Genomic DNA, 14,135 nt, shown 5'->3' with positions numbered 1-14,135 from the left:
TAAATCCAGAAGATTGGCTGATTTTACTGAAAATTGCTACCTCTAAATTCAAAATCTTCTCTCTCTTTCTAGTGCATGAGTTTTACAACAATAAGCCCTACTTACACTATTCCCGTTAGACGAAGCCGTAGAATTAAGTCTTTCTGAGGTTTAACTACCGAGGAGATGGAACCTAATTTGAATAGCCTTTTTAACGAGGACATGGGTAATTCCTCTAATCCTCCTAATGATGAAGAAGCTCTCCATGAGGTTTCTGTCTCAAGAATACCCTGATAGTCAAGCTCTTCCTTTAATTGAGGGTCTAAAACGTATGCTTCAAAGTGATAAGAATGGAATTGATATTTTGCATGGTATTGCACACATTGTGGATTCGAATGTGATGCCTATGAAAAGTTGTGCCGAAACCTTAGGTTATACACAACCTCCTACTCAAGACAATCATTCTATTCCTTTGATGACTTCTATTGCTAGTATACCTACCTTTACATCAAACATAATGACTACTTCAACACAAGACATTCCTCCTGTGATTACCAGTCATGGGGGAAATCCTCCTTCTTCAATTAACCCTCTTCCTTCATTCAATCCGACTTCTTCATTCATTCCTTCAATGAGTGTGCCTATTATATCTCCACAAATGAACATGATGCAAGGGGGAAATTCATTCAATCATTCCATTCCTCCTTGTAGTGTTCCTCCTGTCCAATCATCTCCTATGACTAATTATCATAGAGTCCCACCACCTTACTCTTTACCTTCTTTCAATAACATAACACCTCCATCTCAATCTAACACATCCAATATGAATTCTTCGACTGAAGCGACCATTAACAATCTAGCACAAACTATCTCTTCTTTACAGCAACAAATTGCCTCTATGAATCAATCTAAGTTTAGTGTGCCCACATTTGATGTTGCGAGCCCACTTTCTCTTGACATTGTTCAAGCTATCCCTCCTAAACATGTTGAAATCCTGCATTTGGAGCTTTATAATGGTAAGGGTGATCCTCTAACACATGTTAAGACTTTTCAAACAATTTGTACTGATTTTGCTTATGACCAAAGGTTGCTTGCAAAACTATTTACTAGAACATTAAGAGACAAAGCCCTACAATGGTATTGCTCATTGCCTTCCTATTCTATTACTTCTTTTGAACAACTTGCAAATGCTTTCATTCAACAATTTCAAAACAATATAAGTCCTAAAGTTACTTTGATTGATTTAATGCATTGTAAACAAGGTGTTAAAGAAAAAGTGACTGATTTCATTGGTAGATATAAGCATTTGTATGCACAAATTTCTTTTCCAGTGCCTGACAATGATATTCAAAGAATCTATATTTCTAATTTACAAAAAGATATTCGAGACAAACTTCTGTTTTCTGAGTTTACTTCTTTCCAACAGTTGTGTGCAACTCTTCACAATTATCAACTGACTGTGAGTCAAATGGAACAATCACATCCTATGGCTCCGAGTGATAAGGGTGATAGTAGTCAACAACCATTTGGGAAGTTTAAACCGAACAGAGATTCCATAAAATTCAATGAAAACATCATCAACAACAATGTGAATGTAGCATCAGGTGTGCCTCCTATTTCTAAATTTTTCAAGAAAGAAAGAAAGTATACTCCTTTGAATGAATCATTGCATAGTATTATGAATAAGTTATTGGAACAAAATGTGCTTACTCTTCCTCCTATAAGACAAATTGATCCTGCAAAGATTACTTCACCTTATTTTGATAACAAAGCCTTTTGTCAATTTCATCGTCAGCCTGGGCATGATACTGAAAAATGTTTTTCTTTAAAGGGTAAAATTCAAGATTTGATTGATAATAATACTATTTCTGTTTCTGGAGTGAATGATAAAGGCAACACATTTGTAGCTCCTCCTAACCAAAATCTTCAGATTTTCATTGATCCATTACCTTCTCATACCTCTAATGCAATTGAGGCTAATGATTCCTCTCTCTCATCTAATGGTCTTGTGTCTATGACCCCGAATGTGATTAACTTTGTAGAGCAGCAAGAAATCCCTGAAGAACCTTCCATCACATTTGATTCTAGTGAAACCATTAGGGCACCTGATGGTCCTTTATACATAGTTGCAAAAGTCAAGAATATGCCTTGCCGCGGAGTGCTTATTGATCCTTCGTGCATGATTAATGTTATTACTGAAGAATTTCTTTTTACTTTGCAATTGAATCAAGTGATCTATGAAAAAATAGATGTGATTGTGAAATTATTTGATGCATTTTCTTCTCCCGCAATTGGTTCTATTACATTGCCTATTGAGGTCCATAACAAATCTCTTGATGTGAACTTTGCTATTATTCCTTCATCTGAACAATTTCGTGTGAAGCTTGGCTATCCTTGGCTATCTTCCATGAAAGCTATTGCTTCTCCTATTCATAAGTGTTTGAAATTTCCCCATAATGGTGAGGTTGTTACTGTCAATCATAGTCTCTTTAAACCAGCTGAAAGAACTTCTAGTGTTCCTATTGATTACTTTTGGCCTAAACAATTTCAATCTCTTCCTCCGCGAAGTGATCATCTTTTCAAATCTTATCAAAAGTGGAAAACAGATATGATCCTATCTCTAAGTGAACCTAGAAAACCTAAGCTTGACATTCCTATCATTCTTGAGAAGGAAGTTCTTCCTTTGAAAGATAAAACTAATGTCTTTCCTCAAGAAGATTCCCAACCCATCCCTATGGATGTGACTATGTCTATGCCTAATAAACCTTCTAAAGGTAGACCTATACCTCCTCGTCATAATGGACTTGGTCTTCTCCCTAAACCAAATATTCCTCCTTTATATGGAGTGGTTCCTCCTCCTTCCTTCTATAGAGAGAAGAGACCTTCTTCTTCTCCTATTATCCAGCCTAAGAGACCACAACCTAAACACCCAAGTGAGAAGGATGAGAACATCCCTCCTCCTCAATCTCCTAATCTTCCTACTAAGACTAGACGTAATTGTTCTGCACGTGAACGCCAACGAAAATGTCGTCTTAGGGCTCAAGCAGCCGCTTCTCCAAATTCACAATCTCCAAAAACACCTTCAACAAGCATTATTCCATTTTCTCCTCAGCCGGACATTGAGCCTAAATCTCCTAAACATAAGATGCATGATGATCTTGATCCTGTGCGAGTTAAAGATCCTATTTTTTTAAATCTTGATGACGATATAGATGAAAATGTTATGCATGATGAAAATGTTACTCCTCTTGCTTCTGATAGTGAATATGAGCTTGTTGATATTGATAACCATTTATCTAATGAATTTTCTAAAGCACTTATCCTAGCTCCTAGACAAGAACAATGTGGCTCGGAACATGAACATAGCCCTTGTTTGGATCTTGTGATAGCTCCATCTGCTGTGTTGGATGTTCCTCCTCTAGCGTGTTCCCTGCCTTCCTGAAACATTGATCAGCAAGATCGGGGGGTAGATGACGTGCTAGACTAGTTTCATTAGCATAGCAGATTCTTTCCCCCTCTCTTTTGTTACTTCTTCTATATGTTATTCTCATTCTTCTATTTGTTGTCCTTAGTGTTGTTTACTTGAGGACGATGCAAAGTATTGAGATCTCTCGATCTCTCTCATGTTGACTCAAAAGACACATGTGTTCCCTTCTTCTAGGTGACCTTCCTTGATTGGGGAATGAAGAACAATTATGCATACATACATATGATATATATACATGAATTATCATACAGCATACTGACCCCGAGGAAAGTGAAGTCACCTCGTGCTTTATGTTTTGTGTCTATTATCCTTGGTTTTATCTCACACTTGGGGGCTAAATCCTTGCGATAACGTGCTCCTTTCTCATTTCTTATGTATCACTACGTTAAAACAATCACCCTTGGTGAGGCGTGTACGATCGCTTTAACATAGGGGGGCATACATCCCGTTCATATCTTTTCAAGATACTTGAAAATTTCTTGACAAATTTAGCCTTGCCTTGAAAATTTTTGATATCTTTCTTGCATGACTCATAGTGAGGGAACCTTACTACTGATAGTCATGGTTCTCCCTCGTGATCTTCCCTTTTACTTTGTCAATCGAAGTCGTAAGATCCTTAGTCCACTGGGGGGCTTGGTGTATCTTGCCTCCTTGACATGGTGAAAGTCTTTCAATATTGTTTCCTTGTACTTTACCGGAAGTATGAGCATACATACTCCCGCTAAAGTGGGGGCTAAATGTAGAGTCCTAAAATTGCGACACTTGCAATTTTGACTGCATTTCGGTCTTCACGATGGCGACGCAACACGCAACCTGAATGGAGACCCCAAAACTTGCTCGCGACACTGAAAACTGCATTTTTCAAGCACCCTGGCCTGAACCTCCTTGCACCCTGCTGTCTCGGGAGGTGGGACCAGAGCGCCCAGCGCCCTGGTCCCTCAGGACCAGGGCGCCCAGCGCCCTGGTCCCCAGGACCATGGCACCCAGCGCCCTGGTCCCTGGGTCCTATTTTGGGCCCGGTCTCCTAAGGGGCTCGGGTCTTTTTGTTTGCAATTTGGAAATTACATTTCCTAGTCGGCCTAAGGTTGGGAAAATCAGTCTATCAGCCCTAATTGACAAGTATATAAACTACATTTTCCTCTCTCATTTGGGTAGATGGAAAAAAGGCGGAAGCAAGATTCAAACATTCAAACATTCAAGCATTCAAGCATTCAAGCATTCCTTCTAAGTCTCCATTCAAGGCTAAGTGTTGCATTCAAGACAAGGATTCAACCATTGAAGAGGAGATCACATATTACATGCTACATACAACATACAACATCTAAACCTTCACACATAAGGATACAAACATCCTTAGAACAAGGTATTAGTACTTGTTTTACAGTCATTTACATTTACAGCTCTTGCTCATTTCTTGGTTAATTCCAAAACCGGGGTTTGACCTAAAGGCAAACCCCTAATCCCTAACCCCCCAATCGTCTTCGCTTTTCTGTGTGTAGGTTGCAGGTACGTGGCTGAAATTGAAGATCTGGAATCCTTGTGCAGAGACGAACCGATCCCCCTTCGTTTGACGGATTTTTCGGAGGACCGTGGCGCCGGGCGCCATCGTCCTGACAACTTTTGCTCAAATTTACAGGACAGCACTGTATCGACATTTTACTGCTAATTCCAGGTCCGTAGCTTCATACTATATTCCTATCTCAGTTTATAAGTGAATCTTTGTCACTTTCTATGCATGCTTAGCTTAATTCTTCTATCAACATTCTTTACAAAAGAGGGTAGCTTTGCTGTCTTAACCCTTGAAACACATTTAGCATCCAATCTTGCATTGCATGGGATTGGATCTAGTGGGTTTCAACCCCTCTTTTGAATGTAAAGTCTCTCCCCTAAGTGAAAACCATCGAATCCTAGCGAACCTCCCTTCTCTCTCCTCGGAGTTGGAAGAGGGGAGAACAACTAGGGTTCGATCGCGATTTTCTGCTTTACACAACCAACTATACATTTCTGCCATCGTCATGACTTCCAATACATGTTATCCAAATATAGAAAACAGAACCCTTTATCTCGACCTGCATCTATCAAATGACTATTAATACCTTTGTTGTTTCCTTCTTGAGGTCTTCTCACAAATTGATTTTCTTTCTTTGATCTAGGTGCCACGAACTCCCCGATTTGTCTTTGTCGCTCATTCTTCCTCAAGCTACACTCTTCTAATCTCATCCACAAATCATGAGATCCATATTGAATGCAAAATAGTAGAGACACCTATCTTTACATAGTACTCCACCGACCTCTGCATGCTTTCTACTTCATCTCCTCATGGCATCTAAGTTGACTAACTACTAGCACCAACCAAACACTCAACTGGTTCTTCTCTTCTACTAGTTTACTAACCCTGCCAGCTTCTTACACTTTACTGATTAACTCCTCATGTCTGCACTTTTGCTGAACTGTCGGTGGAACACCTTAACTAGTCACTAGACATGCCTATCCATAGCATGCTCATTCTCATCAGGTGGGAGGTCTTCTGCCTCTACACCTTTTCCATATCACTAGTGGACTTACATACAGGTAAGTACTCTTGATGACACCATGTCATCAACCTTCAATAGACTTCCTCTTCAGTCTAACCATTTTCCTCTATCTGCATATGCTCAGCCTTGCCTTCTCCTTAATCAGTTTGGACCATTTCTCAATCAGTTTATCAAAGTGACAAACTCATCACTCTCCATCTGTACCAGCATCTCAACATGTCTTCTGAGATAGTCCAGTGTTTATCCCTGATTTCATGCACTTAAGGCCTTCTTTTGATTCAACGGTAGATCCGGTGTGAGCCTTCAAACACCCACCTTTGCTTCATCTTCCTTATCTCACATGACTATGATTAACACTATGCATAATAGAAGATAAGTTCCACTTACCAGTGGGAGTGAGTCATTGTCATCTACATCCTATAGTGCACTCATGTGGCTTCCCTGTTTGTATAGAAAACCTTCAAATAGACACATGCGATCCAGTATGGGCACATTCACTATCACTCATTTCTTCTCATGATGACTGCATCTTCATCTGGTGGAAGTCCTATTGTTCTACAACCTCACAGTAGACTGATGACCTATTCATCCTTCTCCTCTTGTGTTGATGTGATTTAGATAGCATTCCACCTCTTCATCATACATAATAGCTCAAGCACCTTTCCTATCCCGCTTGTACACTGGTCATGAGATTTGCCAGTTGGCAACTACTCACTTGGTTGCATTGTCTTCCCAATGTCAACACATCACTTACTAGTTGACTACCTTTCCTTACCGATGATGCACTGTACCAGTAACCTATTCATCTCATCTACACAAGTCAGGCACTAACTTGTGTACCAGTGACCTTAGTGATCATTCCTCTAAGTGGGATGCTTTGTCTTACCTTACCGGTATTTTGCAATAGAAGGTGATATCAAAGATACCTCAACCTATACTCCTCCATGACTATGTTGCACATACACCTCTCATACTAGTAGTCATCCCATACTGGTTGACATCAATGACAAACCAATGCCAGCAATCTCCCCCTTTGGCATTGATGTCAACTCATGCAATATCTGACATAATACATAATCCTTCTCTACCTTTGTATGATCCAATGGATTCTCACTCATGTAGTATGCAGTATACTACATAATATTTCTCCCCCTTTGACAACAATGGCCAAGACACTATCATGGTACCATTCCTCCTTGTATTTACTAGACACTGACATAATTCTTTCTCCTCCTTTGATACATATTATTACAAATTATTACATCTTGTCAAGTCATGACACCTGAGATGGAGGACTCAACTTATCAACTAACACCAATTGAGAAGGAAAATTTTATACCAATTGTTAAAATACTCAATTGTAGAGGGATGTGTTAGTGAATACTACTCACATGCCAGTCAAACTGCATCACCTCCTGTTTGATCCAAAATTTCTTTAGAATCAAGTGTGATTGTACTATCAATACAACCAGCCAAATGACAAGTAGATAACCATAACAATGAAACTCTCTTGGGTATTCCTACTATAACTTCCATCATCTACAGTTTGGGCAACCAGTGTCAACCTTGCATCATAACCACTTGAAATCCCCCTGAGTTATACATCTCAAGTTCTCAACTCTGGTGAGGTCTAATACCAGGGGCTCCAATCATCTCCATGTACCGATTGAGTTGTGCATATGTGATCTCTAATGATCTTTATCTCCCTCATATCCACCATAGCCTATGACATGATCTTGAAACCACACAATACCATACAATGGCATCCTCATGCCATAAATTAAACCGGTTAGCCCAAAGACATTCATGCCTACATGATCAATAACTAGGCCAATCATATGTCATTCAGGTCATCATCAACACCACCTGAGACAAAAACTCCCATTCTATGTTATCGGGGCTATTGCAATGATCTCCAACTACATTGTCTCACATAACCTGCAAGCACATGTTAGCATTCATGTCGGAACATCATGCACATACCAGTTTCTTGTATCGATCCACTAACACTACCAGCACACCTTCCTGTGACTCTTGACATATTGTGTCACTCTGTATCTGATTCCAATTGTTAATCCCCATCCATTGACACATGTAGTAGTATTCCAACATTCATTTGTAGGTGTGTAGTCAAGAAAGCCTCTACACACACTTATCTTTTCATTTCCAACCTTCATACCGACAGTATCTTGTTCTTCCAAGTGACCTTCTTCATTGAGGGGATGAGTGATAAGTTCGGTGTACTACTCCCCCTTAGATCTTGCATCTCCTTTAGGCCTTAGGAGATATCACCTGTGCAATGAATGCATAGTGTCAGTCCATGGTCTTCTTCCTCCATACCAGCTTGGTCTCATTCTTCTTCCCATTTTCAGGCTTGGGAGTAGGTATTTCCTTCTTCTAATGGGTCCTTTCATTTCCTAATTCTACTTCATAGCCAAAAGGAGTGCTATAATAGCATACAACATCCATCCTAACTTCATGATTGGGGAATCTCTTGACATACCAGTTTGACCATCTGCTTCTAGTCATGTTGTTGTGACTAGCAACCAAAACCAGTGGACCTCTCGCTCCTGCAGGGACATTTCTCCTTTGGTTCCATGCAAGTCTCTGACTTTCATATGCTCTGTATCCTCTTTTATGCAAAGCAAGGTTTCTATATCAGCCTCCTTGTGACTGCGGGTTCCTCTTCCTGCATTCAAACTCTCTATGGCCAGATCCATTGCAGTTATAACATACAACATTCACATTATTAGGAACAATAGATGGATTCCTTCTAGCATAATTGGGAGAGGAGACATGCATGTATCTATTCCTTGAAACATTTTTCTCATATGCATGATGTCTATGAGATCCTATATTATTTCTTCTAGATCTCTTTCTGAATTCCTCTACCCTATAGCCATAAGCATTACATGCAAAGAAATAACCAGAGAAGGATGGCATATGACTTACAAATTTATTTTGCCATGAATGGGGAGATCTTACCAGTTTAGCATCTCCACTTCTCCTTCTTTGAGGATGGATCCTAGGTTGTCCATTATGTGCATCTCTTCCATTTGGTCTCTTCTTCCTCCACACTTGATTTTCCCTGTGGGTGGTAGCAATTATTTTTCCTCTGTTGGTAGGAGGTCTTCTTTGCTATCTTCTCATGTTCCTACTTCCAAAGAAGCTATCTTCTCCCATCTTCCCTTTTCCTTTGGGATCTGCATTGTTCCTCCTTCTTGCAGTACTAGTCTTCATTCTTATTTGCAAGTCTTCACCAGTTGTGGTTAGATCAACCTTCTTCTAGGGAGCATCTCTAATAGTGAAGGTTTGTCCCTTGTTTTCTTCATTTGAGGAGATAAACTTAATGTAATTGTGGGGGACATTCTTGCTAGTGGAGCATTCACCGGCACCACTTCCTAAACCTTTAGTATCCTTGGCATGCTTTTTATTCTTCAACATTTTTTCCAAGGCATGATTACTACCATCAAACCAAATTATTACCTTGAGCTCATCTTGGCATTTCTCAAGGTCATTTCGGAGAACCTCCATTTCTCCAAGAAGCTATTGATATTCTTCATTTTTAACTTCTAGCCTAGATGCTAGATCTTCACACCGACACTCCTTGATGTCTTCCTTGTGGGACTTCAACTTTGAGATTCTTTTCTCAGATTCTTCAAGGCACTTTATCAATCGGTTCTTCTCCACCACAACAAAATTCTTGAATAGATTGTATTCATTTCATACTCCGTTGAGTTCTTCAAGTGCATTTACAAGGTCTCCTTCAAGATCTACTTATGCTTCCTCTTCTTCTTCACCTTCACTATCACTGCCAAACACATCTTGCTAGTAGGAGTGATCTATGTGATTATTCTCATATGTGTGCCTCTCACCTTCTAATTCTTGAGCCATGAAGAGGTGGGTTCCTTCATCATCAATGTTGCAACAACTAGCAGATCTTCCTTGATCATCTGTAGATACATGATATGCATTTCTCATCATATCATCACAACCCATTTTTGCATTAGTGGGCTCATTTCCATAGAGCTTCTTTAATCTCCCCCATAAGATTTTTGTTGATTTACATCTATCCACCTGTGAGGAGACATCGTCTATTAACCCACAAAGAATAGCCTTCATGGTTGTTTTATTGCACTGGTTTCTTCTTTCTGCATCTGAATCGGTGGGAGAGCTAACTTTACTAGGGCAACCATTTACAATAGACATCTAGACATCATACCCTAGATAGGATAAGTGAACTTCCATTCTACAACTCCAAATGGAATAGTTAGACCCATTAAACACTGGAGTAGGGATTTATACTAAACAAACCATTATGTCCTAGACAGGATCTACCCAAGAGAGAGAAATATTGATAAATAGGGTACTTATGCTCTGATACCAATTGTTAGACACAATGCATCACTGAGAGGGGGGAGGGGTGAATCAGTGGCTCTCAAAAATTTTCCCTTTAAGTGACTTATCTGAGTATACCAATGATTAGATTCTAACTCAATGTAGACTTATCGGTTAGTGAGGAGACTAGACACAAATGCATTCACATAAAGGGACATCACATAACACCAGTATGCATTAGGAAAACCCAATATGGGAGAAACCTCAGTGAGAAATGTTGCTAGAATCTACTACTCCAATCCAACCTCACAAAGAAACTCTGTTACAATGTTTAGGGCACCAAAAAAAGGAGCTATGACCCCTTACTTGTTTATGGGCTACAACCCAAAGGAGCTACAACCCCTAATTTAGGGCACCAACCCCTGACTGATTTATGGGCACCAACCCAAAGGAGCTACAACCCCTACTAGTTTATGGGCTACAACCCAAAGGACCTACAACCCCTGCACCGAGCTACAACTCAGTGATCACAATGATAACATCAAATAGAAAAGTAGTCATACTTTTACAAGTGAATCTTGTAACCATTTCATATACCTTACTCTATCAATGAGACGCCTTCTCTTCTACACCGATGCACCTCTCTCTCTATTGATGAATTGCCGGTAAACTCTACTGATTCAACTTTCCTCTATTTTTCTCTACTATACCTCCTCCTCACCACTCTTATCTTTACCGATATAAACTCTGCCGGTTCTATGCCTACCTTCTCTATAGCTTCCTTCACTTTTTCTCTTCTGATATGGACACTACCAGTTCTGCACTACTACCGATTGAACACTTCAACTTGATTCTCCCTCACTCTCAGTCTCTTTTTAGATACTCATTGAGAAATTGACTAATTTTCTCTTACATGTAGAAGTGACACTCAATCACTTCACAATAACACTATCTTCATCTATTGTGCAGCACTCCTCTCTCGTCCAATGACAACCATCTCTGATTTTGGCTTGCATATTTATAGACTGGTTTTCCCACAGAAAACCAATTCAAAATTTGGGTGGTTAGGGTTTCCTCACTTACCTCAATGAAAACCAAATCCAATCAGATCTTATCCAATTTGATCTACCAGACAACCAACTGTACATTTCTGCCATTGTTGCACCTTCTAATACATGTTTTCCAAATATAGAAAACATGACCCTTTATCTCGACCTGCATCTGTCAAATTGCCATTAATACCTCTATTGTTTCCTTCTCAAGGTCTTCTCACAAAATGATTTTACTGCTTTGATAAAGGCACCACCAACTCCTTGAATTGTTAATGTTGCTCATTCTTCCTTGAGCCACACTCTTCTGATCTGATCCACAAATCACAAGATCCATATTGAATGCACAACAGTAGAGACACCTATCTCTATATGGCACTCCACTGACCTCTACATGCTTGCCATCTCATCTCCTCATGGCATCCAAGTTGACCAACTACCAGCTTGGAATAGTGTGTCAGTTTAGGTATTACTGACCAAACACTCAACTGGTTCTTCTCTTCTACGAGTTTACTAGCCCTGCTGATTGTAGCATAGGAAATCATAAATCATCACAAGCAAATCAAAACACTAATCTAGCTCAATCACGAAAGCTCAAATGCAATGATCAATCCTAAACACACTCAATAAAGACATGAAAGCAAAACATTCAAGATTAAAAACTAAGCAAACCAAATGCAGATCTGAATATCTCCTTCATGTGGCTCCATTGTCCTTCTTTCTTCTTCAAATAGCTTTGTTTGTGGATCTCACTTACAAGTGCATACACATGAGATGAAAGCAAGTAGACAAGATAGTAGCGCAAGAATACTCAAAGCGTGATTGATTCGACAAAGTGATTAATTTGATAATGTGATTAGATGGGGATCAGGGGGCCTTGATTGAAGAAAATCATCCAATTTATAGATAAATTGGAGAAAAGACAAGATTAGCATGAAAGTGATTCGAATAGAAATTCAAATCAAGAATAGCAAAAATGACAAGTGTATGACAAATTGCTATGCAAGGACTTATGACAATTTATGACAAATTGCTATGAAAGGATTTATGAGAAGATTTTGAAATAGAAATAGACATTTTAGGGATTTAGGAGAAATTAGAAAATTAGGTTAGAAATGATGACTTGGAATTTAGGAAATTGATGCAAATTAGGTAAATTAATTAATAATTTCTCATTCATTAATTAATTTACAAAAATAGGAGGAATTAATTAGCCAATTAAATAAACATTTAATTGTGACAAGAAGACTTAGGATAAATAAATAAATTATTTAACCTAGAGGGAAAATGCCAAACAAGATTAAATGAATAAATCATAAAACCTTGGAAGATGAATTAGAAATGCAAGGACGACAATTAGGTCTTGATGTAAGATTGATTTGATGTCGATTCGATCATGATTTTGAATTAATAAATGATTTGATTGATAAATGTGCTGAGGAAAAATGACAAATTGATCCAAATTGACATGATTGAAGAGGACAAGGATCGATGACAAATCGATCGTAAAACGACGAGATTGACAAGGACAAGGATCGATGACAAATCGATCTCAAAACGATAAGATTGATAAGAGGACAAAACCCTAATTCAAAAGTGATAAAAATGAGGAATGCAAAAGGACTCGATGCTCACAAATGATAAAGACCAAGTATGCAACATAGAAGAAATTTTGATGCGACGCAAAAACCTAAAATAAGGCAATGCGCCAATGTTAAAATATGACTCCGCAAGCATTGACCATTTTTAAGTGTCTACATTTTGCCCCTCTTTGAGACAATGTGATTTTAAGCGTTGTTTCAAAGAACAATAATGAAAATGCCCCAGACAATAATAATCACATATGCATGCCCCCTCGAGGAATTGGCCGGAAACATGCAGAAAAGAGGCCAATTGATTGATAAAAATGATAGGATTGAACGGATCGACAATCGGAGATCGGATGCATGAAGGACAAACAAAAGAAGATGCAAAAGACCACGACCAACATAAGATGGATAGGGTGCACATCCATTTATGCACTGACAAAGATCTATAAATGAGGAAAAGAGAGTGAAAATTGCTCATTTTCACTAGCCAAAGAGGAGAATTTGTTGCTCTGGAAAAGGACACTTGCAGAGAGATGGTGAACATTCCAATGGCAGATCACCTTGAAGAACATGTATGCACATTCAGATGACCGGACGACGCAAGAGCAATGGTATGTATCTCAAAAACCCATGTTTTCAATTTGATGAATTTGACTTGCTTGCGGGACATTGCGAGGCCCACAGGGGATGCAGAAACTGACTTCTATGCTTGTGTAGGGTCTTTTGTGCTTGTGTAGGGGAATACAGGTGCAGGTTATGTGACACAGGCATAGGACTCATCACACAAGCACAGTTGTGCTTTGGGAACTCAATTTAGGTAAAAAAACAGCATGCAAATGATCCGAAAAGGGGGGATAAGGGTAGGATAGGTCAGAATAGATGAAAAACACCCTGATTTGGATATGGAAATGAGGAAATGCAACCTGTAGGAGCAAACCCTAAAACTGACAAAATGTGCCCCAATTGTGATGCAGGGTCGACAGTATCCATTGATCATGCAAGAGAACCGACCAGACTGCTTCATGTTATGACCTAAACTCAGGAGCATGGACAGAGATACAATAGTAGGACTTGAGACATGGCAGGGATGAGGAGGATAGAGGGAGCACCCAGTGACAGAGGCACGTACTCCTTATGACAGACAGTGGACATTATGTAG

The sequence above is a fragment of the Cryptomeria japonica genome, chromosome 10 (assembly GCF_030272615.1).
Source record: "Cryptomeria japonica chromosome 10, Sugi_1.0, whole genome shotgun sequence".
NCBI lineage: Eukaryota > Viridiplantae > Streptophyta > Pinopsida > Cupressales > Cupressaceae > Cryptomeria > Cryptomeria japonica.
This window is presented reverse-complemented; position numbering follows the sequence as displayed.